Genomic DNA, 11,205 nt, shown 5'->3' on the forward strand with positions numbered 1-11,205 from the left:
CTGGTACTGCCCATGTGTTTATGGCTTTCGTCATGTTTCCAGCGTTGAGTTTTGACTTGAGTATCGCCTTAAGTCTCTGCATATATTCTTTCTTGATCATGTCCTTCATCTCTTGGTGTTTTATATCCTCTCCTTCTATTATTCCTAGGTATTTGTATCCGTCCATCTGTGTTTGATGCTATTCCCATCTGGTAGCTTTATTCCTTCAATCCTTGTTACTTTGCTTTTTCGTATGTTGACTAAGGCGCATTTTTCTATTCCAAACTCCATACTGATGTCCCCAAATACAATCCTTACAGTCTGGATTAGGGTATTTATTTCCTTGATGCTCTTACCATACAGCTTGATGTCGCCCATGAACATCAGAGGGTTAATTCTGTAGTTACTTGCTATATTTCCCTTGTTCTTGTCTTTTTGTACTAAGGATGCTCTCCCTGTGGTCATCCATTTGGGTGCATGGTGGTTTGTGACACAATGCTGGAGTTGTTCTGCTATTCATGGTGTAGGGCCTTGAAGTTCATGGGCCAGTATCCATGGACTTCATCGGGACCTGGAGCTTTCCACTTGGGTATTTTCTTTAGTTGGTGTTTCACTGTGCCTGCCGTGATCTCGGTGAATCTTTGTTTTATTCCCCCCATTTCTTCTGCCTTATTTCCTGTAGCCATGTTGCACGTTTATCTGTTGTCTTTCCCTCTTAGTTGGCTGTATAGTCTTTTCTGGTTGGTTCTGGAAGAGTTTGTTCTATTGGTATCCTTTATTCCTTTTCATACTGTTGATCTAGGTGTTTGGCTTTAAATCTCTGTTTATATCTTCTATTGTATTTCTATTCAGTTCCTCTTTTGTTTTCTTGTTTCTAGCCTCCTTTTCTGCCATCCATTTCAGTTTACTCAAGTCAGATCTCATCGCCATGATTTGTGTTTCCAGGCACCTTTTCCAAGGTGGTTGCTGTATTGGTTTCTGCTGGGTTGTTGTGATGGTGGTGTTGGTGTTTGTATCCCCATGAGTTCTATTACTAGTCTTGCTCCTGCATATGCCAGGTATTTGTGTCTGTGATACTGGTGGTGTGGATTAGTCTCATTATTTCATTAACTTCACTTGTTTTTTCCTTAGTTTCTTTTGTGTTGTAGGCTTTCATGGAGGGATCTTTGTTCTTTCTCTGTATCTTGCTTCATCCATTGTCTGATCTTCTCCATCTGTTCCGACTCTCTCTTGTTACATCTTCGGTATTTCCTCGTGTGTCGTTGTTTGGTAGCTCATCATTCCTGTCGTTTTCTGTGTCATCGTCTCTTAGTTCGTCTTCTTGTCCTTCGTTGCTGGGTGTTATTTCTCTTTCCAGTTCTTCTCTTTCTGTTGTGGAGAGCCAGTTCTTTTTCTTTATGTTCCTTACTTGGTCTGCCAGCCTCTGTTCCGTTTGAGGGGTGTTATTTCATTCCAGATGTTGACCAGTCTTCTGTATCCTCTGTCGGTTGCTTCTGATGTGGCATCTCCATATTTCCTTATTTTCTCTCTTGTCCATTTCTTCTTCTGGATTGCCCCTGTAGCTCCATTATCTGGTTGCTGGTTACTAATGTTGTGGTGGTCAGTTGCTTGATGTCGACTCCAAGTAACTGGATCGTTCTCCCCGTCAATTGGGTTGTATAATTGGCTGCCGGACGTCGTTGTTGATTATTCTTTCATTTTTTCCATCACTGCTGAGTTTTGCTATTTAACCCATAGCTGGACTCTACCCAATCGAGAATAGGTACTCATTTACAGCTAAGTAGACTGAGGCAATTATGGTAAAGATCCTTTCCCAAGGAATCAATGCCAAGGGGAGCGGTCACCCATCCAACGACTGACCAGCTATGTTGCTTAACCAGTCAGTCAATGAGCTAAACCACTTTGCCAAGGTGCCCTTTATTATTATTATTATTATTATTATTATTATTATTATTATTATTATTATTATTATTATTATTATTATTATTATTATTATTATTCAGAAGATGAAGAACCCTATTCATATGGAACAATCCCACCAAAGTGGCCATTGACTTGAAATCCAAGCTTCCAAAGAATAATTATGTGTTCATTAGAAAGAGGTAACAGAAGGCAAAAGAAAATACAGAGAGAAGAAGCCACTAATTAAGAAGAGTAAATAAATTTTCAAAATAATGAATAGATAAAAAAAAATTATTAAAATGCAAGAACAGTATTAGAGTAGTTTTGCAATTGCATCTTCGCCTGAACTCACTCGGTTCCAATTGCACGACCGCCTCCGGGAGACTGCTCCACAGTCCAGCGGTGTGAGGAATAAAGGACCTTTTTTTCATGAAATTCGACTCAAATAATGGACAGAAAATAATACCAATACATCAGCATGGGTGGCAGAGTTTGAGTCTTTACATCACCGTTTATATATATGAAACAGAAAGGATTAAGCCGTATTTTGCGAGATATATTTGGTGTAATGCTTTAATTAAATGTTGTATTACTGTCCGTGGAACAGTAATTCTCCATAAAGCTGTTTTGTTGCAAAATAAAAAGGATTCAGTATCTCCTGTCGTTTTCAATGGGTGCATTACATAATGTATATAGGATTTATTTTTTTAGTGCAATTTAAAGCAGTGGTTTTTATTTTGGAAGGTTTATACATGATGGTATATTGGTTTAGAATGATAAATTCAAATGAATCAAATTCAATGAATTAGATATTTTGTGTTATTTAAAGGATTTTCTTTTATCGGTTTTCTAATACTGGAAAAAAAAATGAATGAGATTGAAGATTGAAGGAATTTCCTCCAAGGTGAAAAATATGAAAAATATTGATTTGCATTTTCATTGTACCCTATTGTTTATCAACAAAAAGTTACCTAATTGTTAAAAATATCCCCCAATTAATGTGGATTTTCAACCTGCCTGACTAATCCCAAAATATTTTACCTAATTGTTTGAAAATATTTTCCAAATAATATGCATTTTCAACCTCCCTTATCAATAAAAGTTACTTATCTAAAATTATTCTCAAAATAATATTCATTTTTAACCTGCCTTATCAATCTAAAATGTTACCTAATTGTTAGAAAATATTCAAATAATATTAGCAGGTGCCCCTCTCCAAAAAAGCACTGAAAATCACGTAAAATTTCTAGGACTATAAACTTAAAAAGATGCTTATGCAAATTACCTCCATTTTTTTACCTTTCCAACAAAATGAAGTTAGTGGTTCTTAAGACTCTGAGAGGAGGCTTCTGAAATACCCAACGTTGTCTCCTCACTTTGGTTCCAAGAGAGGGCTTAGCACACCTAAGTATGTGTTTGCATATTCATGAATGTTTAGTCTTGCAAATATGAGATTAACAGTGAGAACACCATTTATGTTTGTCTAACTATTCATTTATCCATCTATACTATGTATGTATATGTATGTATATATATATATGTATATGTATACATATATATGTATATATATGTAAGCATATATATATATATATATATATATATATATATATATATATATATATATATATATATATATATATATATATATGATAATGTCTTTTCCTGCAATACTACAGTGTAATATGAAAATAAGAAGGCCCATAAAACACTATTTAAATGTTGAAACCATATATTTCGGGCACTTGTTTCTGTGCCCCTGTTCACTGGTAGAATATGGACAGGTGGAAAGTTACAATGGTATATATACAAAAACATGAAGGTGTGGCCTTAGCCTGATGTTAAGGGAGGTATGTTTCTAAGAAGGAGGAGATTGACCAAATTCCCTAGTGGTTTTTGGGCCTCATTAGCTCCGTTTGGCGATGGATCTGGCGGTCGCGCTTGGGTCATCTTCTTCAAAAGGGGGTCCGAGGATTAAGGTGTCAATGGCGTCCATTTCCAATGTCCTCCTGACAGGTTCATATTGTTGGTTTGATTGATGATAGCAGATTCCAGCATCTTTCTTTTGTACGGACAGCTACTCTTGAAAACCAACTCCGCCCCACTCCAGTTAATGACATGCCCTGCATTTCTAATATGTAGGAAAATTCCCGAACTCTCCGAAGCGTAACGTACTGATCTTTTGTGCTCTGTTATTCTTTGCGAGAGCGATCTACCTGTCTCGCCTACATAGATGTCATGACAATTACTACACGGTATCTTGTAAACTCCGGCTTCTTCCCTTTTGTTATTTAAGTATACGTTAACGAGCGAACTCCCGATGGATTTGGGATAATGGAAAATGAAAGGATTATTAGAACTGAGTTGCTCGGTGGCCTTTTTTGGATGTTTTCTACTGTATGGAAGCTTTATTTTGTTGTTGAAATCTATTTGTCTGTTGTGAGTGGACCTCTGTAGTATATTTTATTTGCTTTATTAATAGCCCTCTCGATAATGTGTGGTGGATAGAGCAGCTATGCTAGGGTGTTATGATCGTGTTAAATTCTTGATCCAGGTAATTCATTTGAACATATCCTAAGTCCTCTTGAGGAATAGGTTGCACCCTACCATGATTTTTACGGAGACGTCGTGGTATTAAGAAATGAATGTAGGAGACAGCGAAGCGGGTTTTCATATAATGTAAATGCATACCTGTTCTGTTTTCTTATGATCAGTACATCTAGGAACGGCAGTTTTCCGTCCTTTTCCCATTCTGTTTTAAATTTTATGGTCGGAACTAGCGAATTTAGCCTATTAAAAATTCATTAAAGTCCCCAGCTATTGTCCCAGAAAGTAAAGATATCATCTACGTATCTAAGCCAGATCATATTATGGGGTTTGATAGACGACAAAGTTCTTAGTTCTTGAAATATTCCATGTACAAGTTTGCTAGAAGGGGTGATAGGGGACTTCCCATACAGCCAAATTTTTGTTTGTAAAATTAATATTGAAAGAAAACACGTTGTTAGTTACACAGAGGTTGATAAGTTTTGAAGTTTTATCTATGCCAAGAGGAAAATGGTCTTCATATGGTTGTAACTTCTCTAAGAAAACAACACGTCGGCAATCGGGACTTTAGTAAATACGAATCGACGTCTAGACTGAGCAGTTTGATGTTGTTTGAGGGGATGTTTAAACTATTAAATTTTTGTATGAAATCTTCTGCATGTTTGACGTGGTAGGATGAGAAGGTTCCTAGAAAGGGTGATAACAAGTCTGCGAGCCATTTTGATAATTTGTACATGAAAGAGCCCTGGTTAGATATGGGGCGTAGCGAATCCCATCTTTGGCGTGTTTCGGGAGGCCGAAAATAGGGGAGAGAGGGTTGACACATTTTGAATGTCTCTAATTCAATGTCACAAAATCTGACAAAGACGGGAAAATAGTTCTGTTAGACAAGGAGACATACATCAATAAAGTTCAAGAGCTTCTAAACGATGCGGAGACCTACGACAAATTAACGAAAGATCCCACAACAAATATTGCTGCTCAGTTTAACAAATCAGTTAGAAATCCATAGGGCAATAAAAAAGACATAGAATTACTAGAGACATTCAAGGTAATCAACCCTCTCCCTATTTTTACGGCCTCCTGAAAAACACATAAAGATGGGATTCCTTTACGCCCCATAATATCTAGCAGGGGCTCTTTCATACAAATTATCAAAATGGCTCGCAGACTTGTTATCACCTCTTCTAGGAACCTTCTCATCCTCCCACGTCAAACATGCAGAAGATTTCATACAAAAATTTAATATTAAACATCCCCTCAAACAACATCAAACTGCCTAGCCCAGAATGTCGATTCATTATTTAATAAAGTCCCGATTGCTGACGTGTTGTTTTTCTTAGGAGAGGAAGTTACAACCATATGAAGACCATTTTCCTCTTGGCATAGATAAACTTCTTTAAAACTTATCAACCTCTCTGTGTAACTAACAACGTGTTTTCTTTCAATGGTAATTTTACAAACAAAAATTTGGCTGTAGCATGGGAAGTCCCCATCACCCCTTCTAGCAAACTTACATGGAATATTTCTGAAACAGAACTTTTGTCGTCTATCAAACCCCATAATATGATCTGGCTTAGATACGTAGATGATATCTTTACTTTCTGGGACAATAGCTGGGGGACTTTAATGAATTTTTTAATAGGCTAAATTCGCTAGTTCCACCATAAAATTTAAAACAGAATGGGAAAAGGACGCAAAACTCGTTCCTAGATGTACTGGATTATAAGAAAACAGAACAGGTATGCATTTACAGCAGAAAACCCACTCGCTGTTCCTACATTCATTTCTTAAGCTACCACGACGTCTCCGTAAAATCATGGTAGGTGCAACCTATTCCTCAGAGGACTTAGGATATGTTCAATGAGTACCTGGATCAAGAATTTAACACGATCCGCCAACACCTAACGCAACTGCTCTATCCACCACACATTATCGAGAGGGCTATTAATAAAGCAAATAAAATATACTACAGAGGTCCCACTCACAACAGACAAATAGATTTCAACAACAAAATAAAGCTTCCATACGATGAAACATCCAAAAGGCCACTGAGCAACCTAGTCTCTAATAATCCTTTCATTTTCCATTATCCCAAATCCATCGGGAGTTCGCTCGTTAACGTATACTTAAATAACAAAAGGGAAGAAGCCGGAGTTTACAAGATACCGTGTAGTAATTGTCATGACATCTATGTAGGCGAGACAGGTAGATCGCTCTCGCAAAGAATAACAGAGCACAAAAGATCAGTACGTTACGCTTCGGAGAGTTCGGGAATTTTCCTACATATTAGAAATACAGGGCATGTCATTAACTGGAGGGGCGTGAGTTGGTTTCAAGAGTAGCTGTCCGTACAAAAGAAAGCACTAACTGCACACCAACTTTAACAATGGCAGAAATTGCTGGAAGATTTGAACGGATTCACTGACCTAACTCGGACCCTTTGAAGAAGATGACCTAAGAAACGCCACCGCCAGATCCATCGGGCCAAACGAGAGCCAATGAGGCCAAACTACTAGGGAATTTGGTCAATCTCCTCCTTCTTAAGAAACGCCACCTCCTTAACATCGGAGGCCCAAGGCCACACCTTCATGTTTTTGTATATATACCATTGTAACTTTCCACCTGTCCATATTCTACCAGTGAACGGGGCACAGAAACAAGTGCCTGGAAATATCATGGTTTCAACGTTTAAATAGTGTTTTATGGGCCTTTCTATTTTCATATAAATATATATATATATATATATATATAGTATATATATATATATATATATATATATATATATATATATATATATATACATATATATATATATATATATTGCCAAACAGCTCTCACAGCATTTTACACTTAATACATCCTATGTAGAAGGCTCATCAATAGTGCTTCAAACCTCTACATATGCTGCACTAATCGTCTCATCTTGACCTGACTCTTCATATCTTTGGCATTAAGACCCTTTCATTCAAAAAAGTTCTTGTTGCTCCATTTATCCAGCACTCATCAGCTTTTACGAACATACACTGTTTTCCCACCCTATTATCCTCCATACTTACCACATGACTGAACCACATTAAAACAATCCAAATTTGTCGTCCATTCTTCTCACATGATTGAACCATTTCTAAGAATATTATTTAAATATTTTTTCCACTTGGCTAACCTTTTCATATCTCTTCTACATGATCACAGGAATACTACAATTTCAGTCACTCTTAGTGAGTGTCTACACTAAAGTGATACAATTCATTAACACAGTTGGAAATTATTGCATACATATAACAAACAGCTTGAATACAAGTCAGCAATTTATAGATAGTCCTGGAAAGTATTTGCAACAATTATCCAGCATTTGACAAAGTTTCATTCTCCACTTGCAGTCACTGACTTGTTTTCAACATGTTTGTGATATGTATGCGATAAATACAGAACGTGTGTTCACGAAACTTTTTTTATTTACTGTAGGTTGGACTCATCCTTAGACTACATGTAACATGACAATGCGATCTCCATGGCAAAAAATTATCTGTTCACACTGACTTGTTTTGAACAGTTTGTGACATGTATGCAAAGTACGTATACCACAATTGCTTCTTGAAAGGCACTTTTGTACTCACGTTTTCAGGTTGACTAATCTGAATAATAGTGTCTTGTTGGGTCCCATTAACACAAGTCAGGGGAGGCGATCCCCCCAGGGATAAACACTGAGGAAGTGATCCCCCAGGGAAGAAGGTGGGGAAATGATCCCCCAGGACAACATACTGGGGAGGCGATCCCCAGAGAATAATGGGGAGGCAATCCCCTAGGGAGAAACTCTGGGGAGGCGATCCCCCAGGGACAAACACAGGGGAGGCAATCCCCCAGGGAGAAATACTGGGGAGGCGATCATCCAGGGACAAACACTGGGGAGGCGATCCCCCAAGGGAAAAAGGTGTGGAGGCAATCCTCCAGGACAACATACTGGGAAGGCGATCCCCCACCACATAAGAAAGCTGGAGAGGCGATCCCCCAGGGAACAAACGCTGAGGAGGCAATCCCCCAGGGAAGACGGTGGAGAGGCAGTCCCCCAGGACAACATACTGGGGAGGCGATCCCCCACATAAGAATGTTGGGGCGATCTCACATAAGAAAGTTGGGAGGCAATCCTAGGACAAACACTGGGAGGCCAGCCCCAGGATAAACACTGGGGAGGCCAGCCCCCAGGGATAAACACTGGGGAGGTGAGCCCCCAGCAAAGAAGGTGGGGAGGCAATCCCGATCTCCCAGGACAACATACTGGGGAGGAGAGCCCTCCCAAAAAAACAAAGAGAAGAGCTGTACAAGCAAGCCTCCAGATATAAAATAAAAATAAAAAAGAAAATTAAAAATACAATAAATTGCACAAGCCAAGAAAAATGTGAAAATGGCAACTCTGGTGTGGTGTAGTGACATGTATGTTAATGTCACTGACCCCGAAAATAAATAAAATCCAAAAAAAAAAAACACCCCTCAAAAATAGAAAACTGGAATGTGGCAACTCTATGTTGAGTAGAAACGGGCAAGGAACTAACCATCTCTAGCAAAGGAGCGGATATGAGAGGAGGGCTGTGTATCAGTGTCTAAAAATATAAAAAAATGGATTTACTTGAGCAGTTTTAGTTGGTCTCAGTCAGGAGCCAAGAGCTGAAATGTTTTTGAAAGAGTGACAAAGCATAACGCGAACTCAATGTAAATTCTGATCACGAGCAGAAATGGCATGAATTCCCATCGTGGTTTCTCATGTATTCATAATTACATCTCTCTCAGAACTTGCGCAGTGACTGAATTCACTGCAAACGGCCTCATCAGGTATTTGTCTGAAGACTCTGAAGTTCAGCTCTGAAATCAGAGACGCGGAAAAGATCTCTCGTACTTTACAAGACTAACTCTGAACTGATTGATAAAGTTATACCTTCTCGTCCTTGAATTGGAACCCTTCAAGAAAAAGATATATCATGCGAGAGATATATAAATTCTTCCATTTGTACCAAGACTGCTACAATAATGTGAGGTTTTATGGTTCAGTTGTCTGATGAAGAATGTGCCTGTCAGGGGAACAGGTTTGGTAGGTACGTGTAGCCTTAATATAAATCTTAGTATTTCATTGTCATAGATAGAGAGAGAGAGAGAGAGAGAGAGAGAGAGAGAGAGAGAGAGAGAGAGATGCTCATTCACTATTCAGCAGTGTGAATGTGTCAGTGATAATCGCCCTTTGTTTTTTCGGAAACCACCCGCTGTTAAGTCCAGATAGCTCAGTGGTGAATAATAATAATAATAATAATAATAATAATAATAATAATAATAATAATAATAATGTTCTATTCCTCTCTCTCTCTCTCTCTCTCTTATCTTCATTCCATCTCCTTTCGTGAAAAGAAGACGTTGGAGAAAAGGAAGAAGCTGTTGACAATCGCCTTCTTTGGATCCGTCCCGAGAAATGTCCTTCTGAACCTCGGAAGAAGAAGAAGAAGAAGAAGAAGAAGAACAAGAACAAGAACTAGTAGTTATGGCCTTATTATGAAGGCATCTGGGACCTTTCATTGAGGAAGACTTCCTCCATTCGCTTTATCGTCGAGTGAATGGCTCCTCCTCCTTTCTTCCGGGGCTCTTGGGAGGAATGGGGTCACCTTTTTGGTGAAATGTTCACTGAAGGTCAGCGAAGGTGGGAATTGACCTCTGTCGGGAGTGAGCTGTGACCTGAGACCTTTTTGGGCTTGGCGTGATGTGGACAAATATATCTTACTGGATGGGTATAGACGATAAGTAATCTGAACACTTGGTGGAAATGATAATTATAAATTTCTAGAAGCTTTATTATGTTCGTAAGTTAAAAGGGCTTAATTCAGCTTTAATAATTTACTTCCTTTTTTATCTATTAAATTATTTTAATTTTTCCTTATTTAGTAAGGGAGAGCTCTTCTTTCTGTATTTTCCTTTGCCTCCTCTTACTTCTTCCTGATGAACACCATATTCTTTGGAAGCTTGAATTTCAAGTCAGTGGCCCCTATGGTGGGTTTGTTGCATGTGACAAGGGTTCTTCATCTTCTGAATAATAATAATAATAATAATAATAATAATAATAATAATAATAATAATAATAATAATAATAATAATAATAATATACACTATAGTATTTAGAAGCTTTAATTTCATGCCAATGGCTCCTGTGGTGGGCGTGTTCAGTATGAATAGGACTCTTTATCTTCTGAATTATATATTAATAATTTTATAGAATAAATCTTTTAGCCTGATATCTTCGATGAAATCAATCTGAGGTGTCTTAATATTTGGCTTTTTATATATCTTTCTGGAAACAAGACATTTTCTGAATTTAAAAATCTTTCTACCACATCATAAATCTTAATATTTTTGTCTGTTTGAAGGATTTTCCAATCATAATATTCGGTAAATTTCGATGTTATCTTATGCATGAATCAAATATTGAAGATGTCCTCAAATAGAAATAGGTTTCAGGCTAGATTTGAGCAATTCAAAATATTTTGTTTTTACAATTACCAGCAAAAATTAAACACATAAAAACCTCGATATCACGATCCTGAATTTTCCACTTGCCAAGAAAATATCAGTAATTATTAAGTACGTTTAGGAATGACTTCTTTCTTCCGTGTGCAAATTAATGTCCTGGGCTTTGCATAAACGTTTTTGAAAACTGCCAAAGTTCTTTCTGTCTTTTATTGTTATTATTATTATTATTGAATATTATTGCTGCTTCAGCTGCATTTATTTTGTAGAAGACTT

Source organism: Macrobrachium rosenbergii, chromosome 15 (assembly GCF_040412425.1).
Source record: "Macrobrachium rosenbergii isolate ZJJX-2024 chromosome 15, ASM4041242v1, whole genome shotgun sequence".
NCBI classification, from domain to species: Eukaryota; Metazoa; Arthropoda; class Malacostraca; order Decapoda; family Palaemonidae; genus Macrobrachium; species Macrobrachium rosenbergii.